The 21,916-nt window shown below is 48.3% G+C and overlaps 1 long non-coding RNA gene across 5 annotated transcripts in view; it reads left to right on the forward strand.

The window, feature by feature from the left end:
* The window catches only part of LOC147579678 (uncharacterized), a 35,725-nt gene extending 14,010 nt beyond the window's left edge, over positions 1-21,715 (forward strand). The window contains exons 2-3 of one of the 5 annotated variants that reach the window (XR_015252008.1): positions 10,887-11,201; positions 13,997-14,231. This is a non-coding gene — a long non-coding RNA (uncharacterized LOC147579678). Of the gene's footprint in view, positions 1-10,886; positions 11,202-11,648; positions 14,232-21,375 lie in introns of those variants that run through there. The other 4 variants (XR_015252011.1, XR_015252007.1, XR_015252010.1 and 1 more) reach the window with 4 other exon arrangements.
* The last annotated feature ends 201 nt before the right edge of the window (positions 21,716-21,916 follow it).

Consider the following 21,916-nt stretch of genomic DNA (forward strand, 5'->3'; position numbering starts at 1 on the left):
GAAACTGGGAAAAAGTGAAGAGCTCCTACAAATCAGTTAATGCAATGGGCAAAGGTTATGTGAGCAAACACTTAAGAGGGAAAAAAAATGGAAACATGTCTCTCAACCATGAAAAGATGCTCAATCTCACACTTCAGAAAAATGTAAATTAAGATAACAGATAAAATATCTCCCACCTTTTTTCAAAGTCAAGAGGTTTAATGACTACCAGGTATGAGGAAACATACTCTCATATATTGCTGGTGGTGGTATATATGATACAAGCTCAATAAAGAATAATTTGCCAGCGATTAAAACAAATCTAAAATGTATGCACTCTTGGGGCTTCCGGCTGGCTCAGTCCATTAAGCGTGTGATTTCAGCTTGGGTCATGATCTCGTGGTTCGTGAGTTCAAGCCCTGCATCCAGCTCTCTGTCAGCCCACTTTGGATCCTCTGTTCCCCTCTCTCTTTGCCCCTACTCTGCTCACGCTCTCTTGCTGTCTGTCAAAAATAAATGGACATTAAGAAAATAAAATGTACGGGCGTCTGGGTGGCTCAGTCGGTTAAGCGTCCGACTTCGACTCAGGTCATGATCTCACAGTCCGTGAGTTCGAGCCCCGCGTCAGGCTCTGTGCTGACAGCTCAGAACCTGGAGCTTGTTTCAGATTCTGTGTCTCCCTCTCTCTGACCCTCCCCCGTTCATGCTCTGTCTCTCTCTATCCAAAAATAAATAAATGTTAAAAAAAATTTTTTTAAAGAAAAGAAAATGTATGTACTCTTGAATCCAGCAATTCCACTCCTTGGAGTTTATCCTCAGAAATCTAGATTTCTCATCCTAGCAGATATCTAACCCTTTATTTTCTGGAAAAGGCAAAACAAAAGAGTTTCCGTACAGGGGATACTAGGCTAAATTAAGGTCACAAGTAGTATCTTGAAAATGGGGATTAAGAGAGAGCATGTGATTACTGAATGCTGGGGTCCTCATCCTGTTTTCCTCACTAAGCCGGCACTGAAAACTAAATCTTACTCTCCGTGCAGAAATTTTAAAAGATTCTTTTCTGGAGAGTCTGACAATTCCCAAGATACCGGCATAAGAGTTTGCCCAACAAATGGCCCATACACAATACCCTACAGCAACCCCAAAGTCTCAAAGTCCTAAAAACCATATGCTCGGACCTTCCAAAAATGTTTTTTAGTCCCTGGCTCTTAATCATAAGCAGGCAACCAATGATTATCCAGACATCAGAGAAAAGCTTCTAAACATGAGTTTTAGAGATCAAAACAAATGAACGGGGAGCAGGAGGTTGGGGGGGGGGGGAGCAGTGTTGGAAAAAAACAGGCAAGAAGATGAAAATTTTCAAACATGCTGACATTCTCAGGTAAGTACATATTACATCTATGAAACAAACAGGACATTTTTATAAGAAACTTTAGAAAATAAAAAAAACTTCGGGGCACCTGGGTGGCTCAGTCTTCTAAGTGCCCGACTTCTGCTCAGGTCATGATCTTGGGGTCCGTGAGTTTGAGCCCCATGTTGGGTTCTGCTGACAGCTCAGAGCCTGAAGCCATTTCAGACTCTGTGTCTGCCCCTGCCCCACCACGTGCTCTGTGTCTCTCTCCTTCAAAAGTAAACACTAAAAAAAAAATTTTTTTTAAGAAAATAAAACCTCTTAGATATTAAAAATGTAGGTAGCAGAAATAAAAACACTAGAAGGGTTGAAAAGGAAAATTGAGAAAGTCTCCCAGGAAGAGCAACCAGATAAATCCTAGGAGAAGGAGATAGAAAGAGTGCCACCCTGAGAGGTCCAGCATCCAAACACCGGAGGAGGAAATCATCTACAGAATGTTCAAGAAAAATGTCCGGAACGGAAGGACACGGATTTACAGAGCAAATGAGCCCACCAAGTACCCAGCAAAGTGGATGAAAATAAATGCATACGAGGCACAACGTTGTGAACTCTTTGAACACTTGGAATAAAGAGAAGATCCCACAAGCTGGCAGAGAGAGAAAACCTCACAAAGGATCAGAAATCAGAATGGCTTCAGACTTCTCAGCAACTACACCAAAAGCCAGAACTCTACCTAGAATATGAGCCCTTTGACTCTGTCTCTCTGTCTCTTAGTCTCTGTTGTTCACAGATGTATCCCAAGTGCTTAGAGCACTGCCAGGCATGCGTTAGGTTCTCAATAAAAATTTGTTGAATGAAAGAGAACAGTGGAAAGATAATTCCAAAATTCTGAGGGAAAGTCTCTTCCAGCCTATAACTAAGGCCATCAATCAAGTGGATTGTTCATGACCTTGGACATGTAAGGTCTCAAACAGTTTACCCTCCATGTACCCTTTCCCAGGAAGGCATGAGAGGATATGCTCCACCAAAACAAGAAAGGCAAGCAGTACAGAAACAAGAGGGAAAGACATAGGGGACCCCTAGGAAGATGGTGATAATAGTTGTGCATCAGCTGTAATGGGCAGCCAGTTCAGATTGGAGCAGGTGCCAATGCCCACTGCCATTGTCATACCATTTTGTCTAGGGACGGAGTGCCCTGGTTGTCCTGGTCCGGATCCTCATCTGTACTCGGTTTGCCTGGACCCTCTACTAATGAATTTCCTGCCCTCCCTTCCATTCCCTGCCACCAGCATTAACTAAGAGCCTTCATTTCACACCATAGAAATAATTCTACTCTGACCTACTCCTGAGCAGGAGTAGCAGAATGAACTAAGGAGCGGAAAGTACAGCAGATCCCACTGCTCTTGCTACTATCCCTAAGAGACACAGTCCAGTCAAACGCTCCAGCTGTGGTGACCTCTGTGTTTCCCAGGTTTCATAACCTTGCTGCAGACGTTCCCCAAGACCACCCCCAAGTTCAGTGATTTGCTAGGAGGACTCACAGAACTCAGCACATAGTCGTACTCAAGGTTTTGCTTTATTACAGTGAATGGACACAAAATCAGTGAAGGAAAAGGCCATGGGCAAAGTCTAGAGGAAATCAGGTATGAGCCCGGAGTCTTCCAAGTGGAGTCACCCAGGACATGCTTAATTCCTCCCGCAACAAATTTGTGATAATCCATTAGAGACTTAGCACCAAGGGTTTTTATTGGAGGCCAGTCATACAGGCATATACCAAACTTCCACAGTCCCAGAAGGAAAGCAGGTGTTCAACATAAAAATGATATATAGACCTTTCTAAGGAGTGAGGTCTTGGGCCTGCTGTGTGAACTCTTCTGCACCATCGCCCACTGATCCTACCCAGAAGGGGTCCTGTAAGCAGTTAGGGAAGCAGAAGCCAGACTATGATGTAGCCCTCTAGTTATATTTTCCTGGAAGCCTTCATTTGGATAGTGGTAATGTTGCCTTTCCCTTAACACAAGTAGATACGTGCTTGCCATTTAGTTTTTTGTTTTGTTTACTGAAAGATCCTGTTAAGGTACACACAAAGGTGGTAAAACTACAAAGGAAATCAAAGGAATGAGTGATGGGTTTTGTCTCCCCTGGTTACAGAGTTGTAATTGAGCAGCATGTGGATGGCTGTATGACAAAAGTCTTGTTTATGAGCCTAAGTAGAAGTGATGTGCTCCTTCTGGGGGTGGGTCTAAAACTCGGGTGCCTCTCCCATAATTTTTCTTTCCCTTTACTGCTGGCTGCCACCCGGAAGTGCCAGTGACACAGCGTCAGCCACACAGTATGACCGCTCAGAGCAGGAGCTGCCCCACCAACCTGGCCTGTTCACATCAGTCTAAATGTGAAAAAGAAACCCTTCATTTTCTAATGCAATATCTTTGAATATCTTTGCTACAGCACTTTATCTCCACCCTACCCCCCATCTAATACAAAATGGTAACACAAAAGACAAGATGGTAGCTACCTTAGGGAGAGCTAAGACCTAGACTTTAGGGAGCTCCCAAGACCTAGTAATGTTTTGGGGTTTTTTAATTTATTTTGAGAGAGAAAGGGCACGTGCAGGGGGCGGAGAGAGAATCCCAAGCAGGCTCTGCACTGTCAGTGCAGAGCCAGATGTGAGGTCTGAACTCACGAACCGTGAGATCACGACCTGAGCTGAAATCAAGAGTGGGAAGCTCAATGGCCGGGCCACCCAGACACCTCTAGGAATGCTGTTTCTTAGCCTGAGTGATGGGACACTGGTATTGGCTTTATTCTTCTTTTTAATCATACGTATGTATTTTATATACACTTTTGTATGTTTATATGTATGTATGAATCATTCCACAATTTAAAAAGAAAGTTAAAAATACAATAATAATGAAAGGCACCTGGCTGGATCAGTTGGTAGAGCATATGACTGTTGATCTTGAGGTCATGAGTTCAAGCCCCACATTGGGTATAGGATTTACATTTAAAAAAAAAAAAGTAGGGGCGCCTGGGTGGCTCAGCCGGTTAAGCATCCGACTTCGGCTCAGGTCATGATCTCTCGGTTTGTGGGTTCGAGCCCCGCGTCAGGCTCCGTGCTGACCGCTCAGAGCCTGGAGCCTGTTTCAGATTCTGTGTCTCCCTCTCTCTCTGACCCTGCCCCGTTCATGCTCTGTCTCTCTCTGTCTCAAAAATAAATAAACATTTAAAATAAATAAATTAATTAAAAAGTAAAAAAGAAATCCATTTGTGTAATAAAATTTAAATGAAATGCCCATTGTCCTACTAAAGTCAGGACAAGACCAGAATTTCCGTCTCTACCACCATTTAATATTGTACTGAAAGTATTAACCAAAGCAATCAGACAAGAGGAAGAAATCAGATGTATAAAAATTGGGAAAAAAGTAAAACTTTTGCTATTTGTTGATGATATGATCAAGTACTTAGAAAATCCAACAGCATCAACCAAAAAGACTGCTATTAAGGAGTGACAAGGTATACAGTTATCTGCAGAAATCTTTATGCACACAAATACATAAACAGTACTTCAGCAACCATCCTCGTACATGTCCTCGTATGGACCCCTGTGAGCATTTGCCTTTATACGTGCTCAGGAGCAAGATTGCTAGGTCAGAAGGTTCACAGAGTCTTCATTTGATTGAAACTGCCAGATGGCTCTCCAGAAGAGCTGCACCAGCTGACACAACCGCCGGCATCCTTGCCCATATTTGCCATGTGCCCCAGAGAATGTACTTCTGCAAAACCACGAGCTAAAGCAAGAGAGAAGAAGACATGGGATCTAGGAAGTAAGGATTCTAACTGAGAAGAGCAGCAAAAGGCATCGCCAGGATGTGCAACAGGCCTAGGTTGGAGCAGAAGGATGGAAGGCTGTGAAAAGGAGGGGTCTAGGAAATTAATAGGTGATCCGTTGCATTTAAGTGTTCTGAAAATGTTACATTGATAGGTATTTGAAGGATCTGTTGGAGACTTTAGGAAAAATGTTCATATAAAACAAAACAATGCAAACATAAACGCAAGGCAATTACTGACAGAATAACTGGAAGTTATCCAAAAAGGGAGGCATGTAATGGTTGGGGTTGTAAGTGGTAAAAGAGCTAAATCTGCATCTACCATAACAGGAAGTCAGTAGCATCTCTTGGTAATTTAAAAGTACCTGGGGGCACCTGGATGGCTCAGTCGGTTAAGCATCGGACTCTTGGTTTCAGCTCAGATCATAATATCATGAGATCGAGCCCCACGTCATCAGCGTGGAGCCTGCTTGGGATTTTCTCTCTCCCTCTCTCTCTGTCCCTCCCCCTGCTTACACTCTCTCAAAATAAACATTTAAAAAAAAATAATTTTAGGGGCACCTGGGTGGCTCAGTCAGTTAAGCATCCGACTTCGGCTTAGGTCATGATATCGCCGTCTGTGAGTTCGAGCCCCACGTCGGGCTCTGTGCTGACCGCTCAGAGCCTGGAGCCTGTTTCAGATTCTGTGTCTCCCTCTCTCTCTGACCTCCCCCGTTCATGCTCTGTCTCTTTCTGTCTCAAAAATAAATAAATGTTAAAAAAAATCTTTAATAAAAATAAAATAAATTAAATAATTTTAGATCATAATAAGAACTATGAAGGTAATAAATTCTGAACATTCTGCTATATTCTAATAATCCTATAAGTTTGGAAAACAGATTCAAGACAGGTATTTATGATCCATGTAGTAGATTAGATTCAAGAACACTAGAACATGATTGATTAGATGTCTACATTGTCCACACGGACATAGATCAAGGCTATCGTTAGAAAAATGTCCATCAATATCCTGAAGCTTACCAAGTTCTATCCATTAAGTTAAATAAGTACAGCGTTCTGTGTGTCAAACATCCCTCAATAAAGTAGTTTAAATGTATATATCCTGAAACAGCTATTTAATAGCAATACAGATTCACAGTATATATTCTACCAAAAATGTTAAAACAGATTCCATTGAACTAGGAAGCATGTTCAATCTTTATATGACATTGGCAATAGAGGAGCATTAGATTTTGCCTTTGTACATCCAGAAAATATTTTAATCTGAATAATCTTTAGGAGTCCCCAGGAATCTTATAATTATCCAGTTATCTCTATAGCTCTATGTGCCTTAAACCCAGAAAAAACCCTGCAAGTAAGCATTAATAGTATTCCAGAATGGATGCATAACTGGGAAGTAGGAGCTAAGTATGGTTATGTTGAATCTTTTTTTTTTTTTAATTTTTAATTTTAAGTAGGCTCTACACCCAATGTGGGACTTGAACTCATGACCCTGAGATGAAGAGTTACATGCTCTATCGACTGAGCCAACCAGGTGCCTCTGGTTATGTTGAGTCTTATACCAACTTGATGAACCATTACTGGGAGTAGGTGAATTATCAGTCCCCATAATAGTCCCCAATCCCTTTGCCATGGCCTCCAGGTCGTCAGGTCTTTCTCTACCCCTTCATTTCACACTTGGCCATGTGACTTGCTTTAGTCAATGTGAGTAAACATGATAGGAGCAGGGGCTTGAAATGTGCTTGTGAATGGGCATTTGGGCTTGCTCTCTTACACTCCAATAATCTGCCATGATTGGCAGAGGCAGAGCTTCCCTCTGACTTCAGCCCAGGTCCTAGAATGTGACTCATGGAACAGAACTGTTCATAGACCTGCAGCCTGAGGCCAAGCCACCCCAGCTAACTCTCATATGCATGGGCAAGAAATAAATGCTTATTGTATACTTCTGAGCTTCTGTAGTTTGTTACTCAGCATTATCGTATCAATAGCTGACTAATACATATTCCAAATTAATCTTTCCTATGATCTTACTGATACATGGCACAGAGCTGAAAAAGGAGGTTGTATTTTGGTCTCTAATAGTGTCACGGGTTGGGTTCTCCAGGAAGCAGATGCTGAGATGGAGTTAGGACTACAAAAGGTTTATTGAAGAATAACACCTGTGAAGGTGAGTGCCATCAGATGGCAGTGCAGACCTGGTAGAGTCCCAGCCAGCCCAGTAGGGAGCTCTAGAGCAGATTCCTTGATGGAGGGGTCCTGTGTCCAGTGGAAATGGCTAGACCCTTGTACTGCTGTCTGGCTTAGTCATTGACTAGGGACTGCCCATAAAGAGAGTGCCCTTAGCTACCACATCTGGCCAATCATTGGCTGGGAGATGCCCCAGAAATCGTATGACCTCTGTTTAAAAGCTGAGATGGAGCTTGTCAGCTTAACCCACTCCGTGCATCTGGGCAGCTGGTCCTTTCTAGGAGGGGATCTGAGCAGGCCATCTCCATGTTGCCACAAACAGCTTTGAGGTAGTACATGTATAAAAAGATAAGGAAAGGCATAGGAAGCTAATGAGCTGTTTGACAGCCTAGAAGTGTTTATGTCACCTATGATCCGGTCGTGCTGTCAGTTCCTTCAGACGGAAAACAGTACAGGACTCTTGGTGCTCTCTCCAAGTCCTTCTGCCCCAGTCCTTTACATCTCCATAAATGGCAGCACCAGCAGTCCCATAGCTGCTCAAGTGAAAATCCTAGCTGTAAGGGCTCGGTCGGTTAAGCGTCTGACTCTTCATTTTGGCTCAAGTCACCATCTCACAGTCTGTGAGATCGAGCCCCATGTCCAGCTCTGTGCTGGTAGCCTGCTTGGGATTCATATTCCCTCTCTCTCTCTCTCTCTCTCAATCTCTCTGCCCCTACCCCATGCCCTCTCTCGCTCTCTCTCTCTCTTTCTAAAAAACAAAAAACCTAGGTGTAAAGAAGAGCTTTTGGAAACAAAAAAGTATAATTGCTAACTTTAAAAATATGATCCTTATTGTAAAAGGCCATAATGAAAGATTATGGTGAAGTTACCACATTCACCAGAAGGCTGCTGCTGGCTTTCATGTACATTTTGTTGAATATACCAACTTGTTCTTTTTGTTTCCTGTATGGCAGTGTCCTAATTCTCATCATCTTTATCTCTATGATTTTAAGTTTCATCATGTACTTTCCTTGGCTGTCATAACTTTTTCCTTATCTTCGCGATTTTGACCGTAAGAATTTTTTGTGTCCACTGTGATACAGTGATCATTGTACTTTATAATTATAATTATATTGTAATGTTCTTAACTTTCTGTTCATCTTTTTTTCACTTCATGCGTTTTGCTTCCCGTAGCTTACCTTCTTATCATATTTGAATTTTGGTATGATAAATAATTTGAAAAGAATAGAGGCATCTGGATGGCTCAGTCAAGTGTCTGACTCTTGATTTCAGCTCAGGTGATGAATTCAAGCCCCATATCAGACTCTGTGCTGACAGTGCGGGGCCTGCTTGGAATTCTCTCTCTCTCAAAATGACTAAATAAGCTTAAAAAAATGATTTGGAGGGGCGCCTGGGTGGCTCAGTCGGTTGAGCGTCCAACTTCAGCTCAGGTCATGACCTCACAGTCCATGAGTTCGAGCCCCGCGTCGGGCTCTGTGCTGACGGCTCGGAGCCTGCAGCCTGTTTCAGATTCTGTGTCTCCCTCTCTCTGACCCTCCCCCGTTCATGCTCTGTCTCTCCCTGTCTCAAAAATAAATAAATAATTAAAAAATAATTTGGAAAGAATATACAAAATTGATCTGAAACTAAGACATACAAATAACGATTCAAATGTGTTTCAACCACGGTGTTATATTGCACCACATTATTGTTATCAAACTGTTCTTATAGTTCATACTTTGACATACTAATGAAAATGTGTGGGAGGTTTGTCACAGAGCACTTGTTTCTGAGGTTGTTTTGCTGCCTCTGGGACAGTTTAGCAGGCCAGAATCCATCAGACTAAGGTGCATCGGGCACCCAGGCTTGCATTCCAATAGACTGGGATGTATAGAACGCAAGACTTGGCAACGGATGTACTTGGCTACCTGCAGTATTGCTGCCGGTTTGTGCAGAGGACACAGGAATTGTGATCAAATCTATTTTATGTAATTCCAAGCAGAAAAAATTGTGTGATGTGTTTATAGTTACATTCACAGTGTTACTGAGTATATTCTTAACAAAAGGGATTTTTTAAAAATTATTTTAGAGAGAGAGGGCAAGTGGGAGCAGGGGAGGGGAAGAGAGAGTGGGAGAGAGAGGGTGAGTGGGAGCGGAGGGGGGGGCAGAGAGAGAGAGGGAGAGAGGGAATCCCAAGCAGACTCCACGCTCAGCTTAGAGCCCAACGCGGGGCTCAATCCCACACCCCTGGGATCATGACTTGAGCTGAAATCAAGAGTTGGACGCTGAACTGACTGAGCCCCCCAGGCCCCCCGAAAGAAGAGATCTTCCGTTCTGATTAGGCATTGGTAGAAACCGAATCCTCCACTTACATTCTCACACCATGGCAACTGGGAGAATTTTCCACCAGCTACCTCCTGGCTTCATGCATTTCAAACCTGCTCCCCCCCACATCTCACACATGTCTGTCACCAGGCGCACTAGGACAGGTTCACTTCTCCTTGAAACCTCTGCCCCCACCCTTGACCACCCAGAGAAGCCACCGAGTCTTGTCAGCAACTGCCCACCACACCTAAACTAAGTGTAGCCATCTGATAGGAGTGGAAATGGAGCAGAAAGAGATGGGGGTGTTGGCCATTTGCAGTGATATAGCTTAATGCTTCAAAATTTACAAAACCAGGAGCATATTGCTAGAACCTTCCAAGGGGCCCGGGCCAGTGAGGGACCCTCTGTGGCAGTCCTTCCCTTCTTAGTACCCCCCGCCCTGACCCAGGGCCGTGACACCAGCTGCTCTCCAGAACGCACCAGCCCCCTGTTCTGCTCCCAATCACGAACTCACTCCCACATCTGGCTCCCAGGACTTCCCTCTGGACCACCTTCCCTGCTTTCCACTCTGTCGTGTCCTCTTTCCCGCAAGTACTTCCGCGTCCTTCCCCAGACAGCCCTCGTGCCCGTCCGTCGCCCCTATCGGGCCTCCAGGATCCAAGCCCGCGACACAGCGGTGGTGGCCAACCCACTGATCATTTTTGTTACCATTGCATTATTTTGAGTCAGATTTGCCTCTTTTTTTTTTTTTTTTTTTTTTTTTTTTAAATGTTTATTTTTGAGACAGAGAGAGACACAGCATGAACGGGGGAGGGTCAGAGAGAGGGAGACACAGAATCCGAAACAGGCTCCAGGCTCTGAGCCATCAGCCCAGAGCCCGACGCGGGGCTCGAACTCACGGACCGCGAGATCGTGACCTGGCTGAAGTCGGACGCTTAACCGACTGCGCCACCCAGGCGCCCCTTTTTTTTTTTTTTTTAATTTTTTTTCAACGTTTATTTATTTTTGGGACAAAGAGAGACAGAGCATGAACGGGGGAGGGGCAGAGAGAGAGGGAGACACAGAATTGGAAACAGGCTCCAGGCTCTGAGCCATCAGCCCAGAGCCCGACGCGGGGCTCGAACTCACGGACCGCGAGATCGTGACCTGGCTGAAGTCGGACGCTTAACCGACTGCGCCACCCAGGCGCCCCCAGATTTGCCTCTTTTTAACGTGTCACCGTGTTCTCCCTGTTTCAGATGAGAACCCTTCAGTCTGTGCCCACCTGTCTCATCAGCCTCCCTGGGCCCAGCCTCCCAGATTCATCTACAGCCGCCTCTGTCGGTGCCGCTCCAAGTGCCGGTGTGCGAGGACGCGCATCGGCACCAGAACAGAAGTTCTGTCCATCACGGTGCACACTGAGGTCAGCCGACCGCCCTGCTGGCCAGCTTCACCAGCGAGGAAGCGCCATGTCCTGGGGCGAGGGGTCGGGTGGCAGTCCGTGAATTGACAGCCCACAGGTCATACTTCAAGGGGGACACTGTCTCTGACGAGATGACTCGGGGTCTTAGGAGGTTTGTAAACAGTCTCTCGTGTCCCTGCCTGAGTTCAGAACTACTTGAGAGACGTAGGAGCTGGACAGGTGGAGATAAAGCTATCAGCTTTCATACTGAAAAGCTGATTAGAAAGGAGGGCTGTGCATCTGTGGCCAAAGGGACTGTGAGTTCATCTCACCCGCCCTGAAGCAGGCCCCTCCTGAGGGCAGGATGCTGGCTCTGCAGGTGGGCAAGCAGAAGATGAGTGATTCCATCCGCCTCCCAGACACCACCAGTCACTTCCTCTGGGAAAGGAGGAAAGGGAGCAAGGTGGGCTCAGAGACTAGAAGTGGACACAAGCCCGCAACCTGGATTCCATGCCTTTAAAGGGTCTGTGAAGTCCCTGAGATTGAATGGTGTGTGTGTGGGGGGGGGGGGGGGGTATTTCTCTTTAAAAAAATTTTTTTTAATGTTTATTTATTTTAGAGAGATTGAGACAGAGTGTGAGCAGGAGAGGGCCAGAGAGAGGGAGACACAGAATCGGAAGCAGGCTCCAGGCTCCGAGCCGTCAGCACAGAGCCCAGTGCGGGGCTCGAACCCACGAACCGCGAGATCATGACCCGAGCCGCAGTCGGACACTTAACCGACTGAGCCACCCAGGCGCCCCATATGTGGTATTTTTCTAGAAAGCCTGCAGTAGATGTTGTAGGTCCTTGACCAGATAGATCCCTGTGACCCACCCCCAAGGGCTGCCATGAGCGTTCCTGTCTCCCCACTCCTTCGCTGAATCCTCCTTGCCCTAAAGGGAGTTCCTGGCCTGAGAGACGACACCTGCCCCCCACCAGGGGAAATTGACGGACTTGGAGGTACAGAGGCCACCTCTTGCCTCCAGATGGCAACAGCTCTAGTGCAGTTCACGCTCCAGGGCATCTCGGAGGTCAGGAGGAAGCTATTCTCCAGCTGAGGCCACTTCTTGCTGAGCTTTTGTCCCCTGCCAAGCCTGCTTTCCTCACGCCCCTTCCTGGGGCGCTCCCTCCATACATTACTTGTACAAGAGCCCTTGTCTCAGCCTCGGCTTCCAGGAACTTGACATGATTCAGAGTTCATGAGCTCTCATCAGATCCTGAAGGTGGTTTATGATCCTGCAGTGGGTCGAATGGTGGCCCCGTGACATCTGTGTCACCTTATTTGGGAAAAGGGTCTTTGCAGATGTAATTAAGGATCTTGAGATGAGATCATCCTGGATTAGCCAGGTGGACCCTAAATCCAATGACAAGTGTCCTTAAAGAGACAGGCAGAGGAGAGAGACACACAGGCGGAGGCTACACACAGATGGAGGGAGGCCATAGCAAGAGACCGTAGCAGTGTAGCCACAAAGCTGAGGAAAACCTGGAGCAGGAGCAGCTGGAAGAGGCCAGAAAGGATCCTCCCTTAGCCTGAGTCTGGCCTCCAGCACTGTGAGAGAATGCATGTCTTGTTTTAAGCCCCCCAGTTTGTGATAATTCGTTTCAGCAGCCACGGGAAATCAATGCTTCCGAAAGGTTAAGAATTCCATATAGTTGTGGAAATGCCAGAAGTCCTTCCACGTGGAAAAACGACAGTGTGGCGTGGGGGTGCTGCTTGTTACCCTGCCCCCCACCCGCATCGGTCGCTTCCAGGGTCCCCATCCCCAGGCTCTCTTGGAGGACCGAGCTTGTCGGGAGCCTGAACGTTGCTGAAATGAAGGGGAGGGTATCTGCCTTCTCGCATCACCCCCTAAGCCGTGGATCTGCCCGTTTGCTCTTCTTGCTCTAAGAGTAACTGTAAAGGCCTTTTTTGTTTCCCTTGGGATTTCCAGCAAACCAGAGCATGTCTTCCTGACAGTGTTTTTCAGGATCGTGTCATTTTCCAGGATTCATCTCTGATTATGCTTCCTTTCCTCTATATTTTGTTCATCCTCTCAAAAAAATTAGCTCAACAGGGAGCTCATGCCGGCACACTGGACTCCTCTATTACTTCTCTCTTTTTATCTCCATCATGATTATTCATGATTGTATAATCAGGATTTCTTTTTAAAGAAGCTCCTCACTTGATATTAGCGGACAGAACAAAAGGTTCTTGATTAAACGGTGGCTCTTTTCTGCCCACTGAAAGTCAAAAGCTAGTGAAATACTTTGATCAAAATGAATTTTGATATCCAGTCTATGAGAATAGCAAAAAAACTTCCAGAAGCAATTGAATGGCTGCATGGACCGATGCTTTCAGAGGTCAAGAACCATCGTTCCGGAGGTCTGTTTCTAAACGAGGACCTGGAGAAGGTGAATCTCACGCCCGTGCGGTGGGGTGTAAATGACTCATGCCAGGCGCCTGGTTCACGGGCGTCTCCCCTTCTCCACCTGGACCCTTGCACCAGCTTTCTAATTGTCTCCCTGCGCCCAGGTTTGCAGTCCTCAAATCCCAGGTCCACCATCCTGCAAGATCTACTACAACACTGATACCTATACCCCCTTCCCTGCCCCCCCCACTGTCTCCTGTAGGACAGAGGCCACACTCCCCAAGGGCAGGCCCAGGCCTTCCAGACGGACCCTGCCTCCTGCACAGGCCGCCTTCCCGCACAGCGTGCTGCTCCCGCCCCACGCTCCTCACCTTTATGCCTCTGCACGCGTAGGGCCCCCGTCTGCATGCCCTGCCTCTGCCCTGACCAGATGGCCCTGACGACTCCGCTCAGGTGTCATTGTCACTGGAAAGTCTTCTCTGGCCCTCAGTGTGCTCCCATAACACCCTGAGCCCATTTTTATCATAGCACTTACGTCAGAGTTTACAGTTCCCTATTCTTGTGTCTGTCTCCCCAGCAGTGAGGTCCCAGGACAGGAAGTGGGTCTTCTGGATCTTGGAGTCCCCAGACCTAGATCAGTGTCTGTCAAATGAAGGTTGAATGAAATCTCTTGCCTCGTAGAAGGAATACCAGGCATTCACAATGCCTATTGTCCGTTCTTTCATCTACCCTGTAAATTATTTTGGAAAGTTTGAAATACTTATGTTTGTTTTTATCCAGAATAAAAAGAAACTAGAAATTTTATAATTAAAAAAGTCTGCTGTTTTTTCATTATTTTTGTACATCCACTAAGTTCTAAAAACTATTTGAGGCAAATCATAATAGAAAAGCATTTAAGACACACCCCCACCAGAGACAGACTTGCACTTCTGCCTTGTTTCCCGGGACCAGGTCACGTGGCACCCTGCCGGCTTGGAGGCCGGAAAAGCAAGTAGTACAGTGTGTGTTCAGCCTCCCAGCGGTTCAGGGAGAGGCTGTTGGAAATGACTGAACAACCGAGAGTGTCTGCCACTGAATGTCAATAGCATTTAAGAGTCATTAATCAGATTCCTTTCTTATTCAACCCAGGAATCCTGCCTCACTAGCAAATAAGGTTCGTCTATTCAGGTTGTAAGGCACTCTGAGCCTCTCTTAAGAAAAGAAAATCATTCTGAGGTCCTCCCCACACCCACCCACCAGACAGCAAACGCCTGGGAGCCCTGGTACACCATTCAGAGCTCCTTTGGTTGCCAGAAACAGGAACACACACACACACACACTCATCATAAACGAAACGGGTTACTGCCTCCCCCGACCGAGCCACGGGAGATGTGGGGGCAGGGGGGCTTCCCTGCCTGCATCTTCGAAAGCTTCTCACCAGCCATCTCTTCTCTCCACCTCTCCCTGGGGGCTTCAGTATAACCCTGAAGATGAAAAGGAGCACATGTGCTCTTTCCCACCCATTCCAGCCAGAAGAGGCCCAGCGAAGGGCTCTGATGGGTCCGATTGCAGTCTGATCCTTTCCTGAACCGGTCGCCACAGCCAGGGGACGGGTGCCCACCCTGTGGGAGGGTGAGGTGCTAAGATGGGTCGCCCACCGGAGTCACAGGCTAGGATGGGTGAGGAGTGCCCCATGAGACCAAAGAACAAAGAGCAGGGAGGAACAGGCACTGGGCACGTGGCGGCCGTCCACCCCGCCGGCCGGTGACCGGGGCCTCCGGGCCGCTCGGCAGAACCTCGGCCTGCTCGGGGCGGGAGGGCCCCCCCTGCTTATAGTGGCTTGTTCACGAGAACGGTTTTCTTCCTGAAGAGAAGGGCAGCCCCTCCCGAGAGGCTCTTTGTAACGGTGCCGCTTCTGAGACCAAACCAGGCGGCGCATTCACGTTGCCCCTGAGGACTGACTGCGTACCAGGCACTGTCCGTACTTCATCGAACTTCATCCCCAGAACACTCGCAGGAAGTAGGTACAATTACCCCCATTCGACTGATGAGAGACTCTCACAAGGCAAGTGTGTGGCAGAGCCGGAATGTGAGCCGGGTTGGTTGATTCCGGGGCCCCTCGATACCGAGTAGAGCTCGTGATCTCCGGGGACTGACCCGCGCAGGCACTCGGCTCCCTGAAGTCTGCAGTGGCACAGCTATGTCACCTGCGTGGGGATCACGCCCACCCTGTGTGCGGACGCCCTGGGCATCGTCCGCTGCACCCTCGTGTGATTCCAAGAGCAAAGAGCCTTGGGTTTCGGACCGCTTGGCCCCTAAAATCCAGTGTGCGCCCCCACCCCATCCAGAGTTCACAGAAGCACCGACACCCATTCCAGGCTGGCGGAGAACCTGTTGCATTCGGCTACAAAGAGGCCGCCTGTATGGCCCCAGTGAGGTGCCTTCCCGAGGGACTTTCAAGGGGGATTGCCCGGAGCCACCAACTTGAGAACCCAGCCGGAACCTTACGCCCTTCGGTGCAGCTTGCCTACATCATCAGAACAGCTGTGATGGAGCCTGGGAAAATAAACACGTCCTGGTTTTGGCTGCTGACCTTCTAGCCCGGACCGAGAGCCAGCGCCCGCCCCACAGCAGAAGTGCCACCTTCCTCAGTCCCTCGGGAGGCGGGTATGTGCCAAACAGCATCCGTGAAGTCACCCAGCTCCTTGATCGCGACAATCTGCCTTTCAGACCCACACTTGGATTCCCAAGTTGGCTTTCCAAGTAGGAAGAGAACACAGCATGTATTTCAGTCCACTTGATGGTTGCGGGGAGAGTCTATGGAAGCCAGAGTGTGCCCTGCTGGGCCAGGTCCACGTTCATCCAGTGCCCCCTACAGGGCCTGGCACGCAGCAGGTGCTCAGTACAGGTGTTAGATCTATCTCTGCCTAATGGTGGGGGGTAGTCTCCTGCCACAAAGCCTCTCTCCCCCCCTTCCTTCCAGCCAGTGTTTTTTGCTCTATCGCCAGCTTGGGTCCGGATGACTCGGTGGCCACGATCCCAAGGCAGGCCTCCAGTTGTTTTGCCTTGAACTCTAGAGAAATCCCGGCACCACCATCGCCAGGGTTGGCCTTGCCTTTACCAGCAGGTTGTTCCATGGCTCTGTGGGGTTTGTGTTGCCATCAGGGCTCTTGTTCACTGGCGCCCAGAGAAAGTCCTGACTCTTCCTCAGGCGTTGGGCGTGTGTTTCAGGGTCCATCACTCATCCCCCTGCTGTCCGTTCCTCCAGGTCCCTGGGCGCCACCCGCCGCGTCCTTAGGCTTCAGCTGGAGCTAAGGCAGAGGGACAGAGTTCTATGAGATCGGCCATTCCCATCGTTGACATTGTTTTATATTGTTAATGGTCCATGGACCAAGACTTGAAATTGTTTACATTGTTTTATATTGTTAATGGTGCACGGACAAAGGCTTAAAATTAACTATTCTAAACTTTTCGACCTAAGGGCGCCTGGGTGGCTCAGTCAGTTGAGCCTCCAACTTTTGATTTCCGCACAGGTCATGATTCCAGAGTCCTGGATGGAGCCCTATGTCAGCTGCGTGCTAAGCCTAGAGCCTGCTTAAGATATTCTCTTCTCTCTCTCTCTCTCTCTCTCTCTCTCTCTCTCTCGGCACCTAAGTGGCTCAATTGGTTAAGCATCCAACTCTTTTTTTTTTTTAATGTTTATTTATTTTTGAGAGAGCCGGAGAGGGGCAGAGAGAGAGACAGGGACAGAGGACTGGAGGTGGGCTCTACACTGACAGCAGAGAGCCCTATGCGGGGCTCCAATTCACAAACCGAACCATAAGATCATGACCTGAGCTGAAGTCAGACACTTAACCGACTGAGCCACCCAGGCACCCTAAGCGTCCAACTCTTGATTTCAGCCCAGGTCATGATCTCACAGTTGGTGATTTTGAACCCCGCATCGGGCTCTGGGCTGACAGCTCAGAGCCTGCTTGGGATTCTCTCTCTCTCTCCCTTCCTCTCTGCCCCTTCCCTGATTGCTCCTCCCCCCCCCCACCCAATAAATAAATAAACATTAAAAAAAAAAAAAAAAAGATTCTCTCTGCCCCTCCCCTGGTCACATTTGCACACTGTCACTCTAAAATAAACATTTCTACCTAAGTTAACCAGCCATCCAGCCCACCTGGTGAGGGCCACAGAATGGCAGAACAGTGACCTTCTTGTTCTTCCCCTTGTCTGCCCAGTCTTCTTACATTGCAGTAGTGGCTCCTCGGGTCCCACTCCAGGCCCCAGCAATGCCCAAGAGGGTACCAGGTCCCTGCGTGGAGAGCACATGACATAATGACGGCACAGGGCTACCACACATGCAGGGAAAAAGTGCTATGGGAAGAAAGAGCAGAAAAACAATACCATTCCCATGGCTCCCAGAGCCACACCTTGAGCACCTGCTCACAGAAAGAACACAGCTGGGAGGCGGCATGCGGGGGTCTTGGGAGTTGGTAGTGGCAGCAGATGAGCAGGGAAATGGAGGTAGGGCCCCAGGAAGGTGGTGCCGAAGACTTTGGACTTGATCCAAAAGTCAAAATGAGCCACAGAAGGAGCTGAGCCACAGAGGGACTGTCACATTTGGTGCCCTGGGATGTCCCTTTTGCCTCTGGTTAGACACAGTGGGTGTCTTCTGCTCCTTCGGGAACCCTCATAGATGGTGGGAAAGATTCTACACGTGTCAGGGCGCCTGGGTGGCTCAGTCGGTTGACCATCTGACTTCAGCTCAGGTCACGATCTCCCGGTTTTGTGGGGTTGAGCCCCGCATCTGGCTCTGCACTGATAGTGCAGAGCCTGCTTGGGATTCTCTCTCTCTCTCTCTCTCTCTCTCTGCTCCTCCCCCACTCACTCTCTCAAATAAATAAACTTAAAAATTAAAGATGATACATGTGTGTGTCATGCAGAAAAAAGGAGCGGGACGAGAAAGCAGCAGGAGGGGGCAGTGACCCCAGTGTTGGGCGGTCTTGGAAGCAGAGGGACAGGCAGAGACTGACCTTCCCTTGGTCATCAGGGCGTTCACAGCTGCCAGCCAGGGCCACACCCAGGGCTCACTACTAGAACGAGAGGAGGAGACACTAAAATACCGACCGGAAAGTTCTCATGGTTTGTGGGTGAGGACCCAGCGGTTTCCGGGGGACCCCCCCCCCAATGTCAGGGTCTATTCGTCTTTGAAAGTAGTCCATTTATCTAGAGGGGAACTTCATGGGTTAGGAAACTGAGGCCCATAGAAATTAATCTCCCCAAGACCCCGGAGCCTGGCAACAGAGCAGGGATTCAGATCTGTGCCCATAAAGACAACAAGGTACCATTTGACAGCCACCAGACTGGCAAAAAAAAATGTTCAAATGGCACACTAGGTGATCGTGACAGTGGGTTGAGAGAGACTCATTTTCTGCTGGGAGTGTCAATTGACAACATCATTTTGAAAACAATTTGGCTGTATCTGCTAAAATCGATGCGTTTAATACCCAGCGAAACCAGAAAACATTACTAGAATATCCATAGCAGCACTGTTTACGATAGCAGAAGTCTGGAAACAACCCAGATGTCTACCAACAGAACAGACGTACAAATTGTCGTGGAGCCCTGTGGTAGAATACTTTGCAGCAGGAGAAAAGAGTGGTGCACAAGTCAACATCGTGCCGAGAAAAAGAAGTCACAGAATACATGTGCTAACCAGGTCTTTATTTAAATTCAAACATCCATCACTTAAGGACACCCATATGTATGTGGTGAAACAGTTCAACATTATCGATAATGTCTATATCTTAGGCAGGGTGGCCAACACGGCTGCTAATGCAGTCCCTCTTTATCATTGACACATATGATCTGAATCCGGAGAGAATTCGCCATGAGCCTGGCTCCCCTCACTGCTGCCATCCTTACTCAACAAGGACAAAAATTGGGACTTCACATTCACCAACGATTCTCTTTTAAAGGGGGAATTTTTATTTATTTTTTAATTTGTAATGTTTATTTTTGAGAAAGAGAGAGCGTGAGTGGGGGAGGGACAGAGAGAGGGGGAGACACAGAATCTGAAGCAGGTTCCAGGCTCTGAGCTGTCGGCACAGAGTCCGATGCGGGGTTCGAACCCACAGACTGTGAGATCATGACCTGAGCCGAAGTTGGACGCTCAACCGACTGAGCCACCCAGGCGCCCCAACGTTTATTTATTTTGGGGAGAGACGGACAGAGCATGAGCGGGGGAGGGGCAGAGAAAGAGGGAGACACAGAAACCAAAGCAGGCTCCAGGCTCTGAGCTGTCAGCACAGAGCCCGATGTGGGGCTTGAACTCACAACCCTGAGACCAAGAGTCCCTGTGCTCCACCGACTGAGCCAGCCAGGTGCCCCCATCCTGTCTTTCTAAATGACAGGCAGAGTTGCTGAAAGGGCTCTGAGTTTGTAGGCAGCATATCATCTACAGTTGTAGTGCTGCTCAGAGGAATTGTGAAGTAGCCTATAAATTTAGATCGTTCTCATTATGTAGCCAGTAGCAGCTTGAACCCTGAACTTGGCTTTATGATTTGCCACCACACATTCACTGAGACAGTCAGTGAAGTAAAACATGTATATGGCTTGTCTGCCCTAACTTTGGAGAAGGTACGAGGGGCTGCAATGTGTAAAGTTTCCAGTAACTCATTCATTGTGCACTTCTAGTGAATAATGCACTTGGACCCCAGTCCATCTGTCCTCCAGTGAAAGAATTTAAAACCACATTAAGACAAGTGGAACCTGGTCCAACCGTCCCATCCCTACCCCCATTTTTCCAGATGAGGAAACTGAGGCTTCAAGAGGAGGACCCTTGGGGTGCCTGGGTGGCTCGGTTGAGCATCCAACTCTTGATTTCGGCTCAGGTCATGATCCCAGGGTCGTGGCATCGACCCCCGAGTTGGGCTCTGCGCTGAGCGTGGATTCAGTCTCTCTCTCTCCTTCTGCCCCTCCTCCACTCACACGCTCTCTCTAATAAAAATAAAAAATTAGGAGCGCCTGGGTGGCTCAGTCGATTGAGCCACCAACTTCAGCTGAGGTCACAATCTCGCAGTTCTTGAGTTCGAGCCCTGCGTTGGGCTCGCTGCTCTCAGTGCGGGGCCTGCTTCGGAGATCTGCTGCCCCACTCTCTCTCTGTTCCTCTCCTGCTCACACTCTCAAAAGTAAATAAACCTCTAGCAAAACATATAAAAATTACAGTTAAAAAACAAAGAGGAGAGACGCCCCCAAATCAGGAGGAACAGAAGGACAAAGGAGCAGACACCTCTCCCGTGGGGTTCATAAAGGAGTGGGCTTCTCCACGCAGGTGAATGGGAAGATCAAAGGGCCAAGGGTGCAGGGGGGCAGGGAGCCCCTTGATTGCAGCAGTTGGGGGTGAGGGGCGAAGCAGCAGGACCAGCTCTTGGAAAGCCTGATAAGCCCAGTTCAGGACCCTATAAGGGAGTCAGCACTGAAAATGACAACCCCGTTTGTGGCAATGTGGGCAGACCAAGGTGCTCGCCACCTGGTCGGCTGGCCACATGGGCAGGATCCTTACAGGCAGATGACCCCTGCCTCACTGCAGACAGAAAGGAACTGTCAGCCAGGGATGTCATACCTGCTCATTCCCCCAGCCCCAATTTTGGTTTCTGACCCCACCCCACCCCACCCCGGGGGTATCAGAATCAACAGCCCCTCTGGGACCTGTCAGGGCCAGCTGGACCTGTCCTTCCACGGGCTGAGCTAGAAGCTGCATCCGGTGGGTCTCACCTCTGCGCTTGTGATAGAAGGGAACAGGGGCTAGCTCCCTGATAGCCCAAGAGAGATCCACCCAAGGGAGGTCGAGGAGAGGAGCAGGGAAGGCTGGACACAATAACTCTCCATGTTGGCACTCAGACTTTGCCTTTAAAGTCCTTTAAAGGGCCAGCCTTTCTTCATGTGTGAGGTTTTAGTAGTGAAATACATGCAATTTTTTTTTTATTTCAGAAAATTGCCTCCTGTTTTCTTATAGACAGTTTCTTCCCTGCTCACTGAAAGGCTGGAAGCTTTGCCGTGAACTTTTCAGGGTGAGACATTAATGACGGTGATCCCGACTGGATCTCACATAATTCTCTCTTTCCTAATTATCTTGTTCGCGAGAAATAAAGAAACAAGAAATCCCTGAAAACGGAAGTCATTTCCAATTAGACCCCAAACAACCCATCAACTGGCCGGTAGATGGCGCCAAAGTGTAGTCACTGCCTTTGGGCCCAAGGGCTCTAACCTGGTGCCTTCAAACACGGACTCCTAGCCTTTCCTTTCCATACTCGGAAAGCTCCCTGCCCTCTCTGCAGCCCTGTCCGCAGAGGGGCGGGGGCGGGGGCGGGGGCGGGTAATGAGGTGAGGAAGACAAAGTCTCATTTTCATTCAGCCCCATGGGAAGGGGAGGAGGTTTCTAGAGTGAATCTGGTCTGAAGGAGGGGATTTCCCAGCTGAGCTTGGTAGACACGTGCGTGTCCTGTGTCTACCTGGAGAAGAGAAGGGTCTG

The sequence above is a fragment of the Puma concolor genome, chromosome B3, assembly GCF_028749965.1.
Source record: "Puma concolor isolate L17-30 chromosome B3, mPumCon1.1.hap2, whole genome shotgun sequence".
In the NCBI taxonomy this organism is placed as follows: Eukaryota; Metazoa; Chordata; class Mammalia; order Carnivora; family Felidae; genus Puma; species Puma concolor.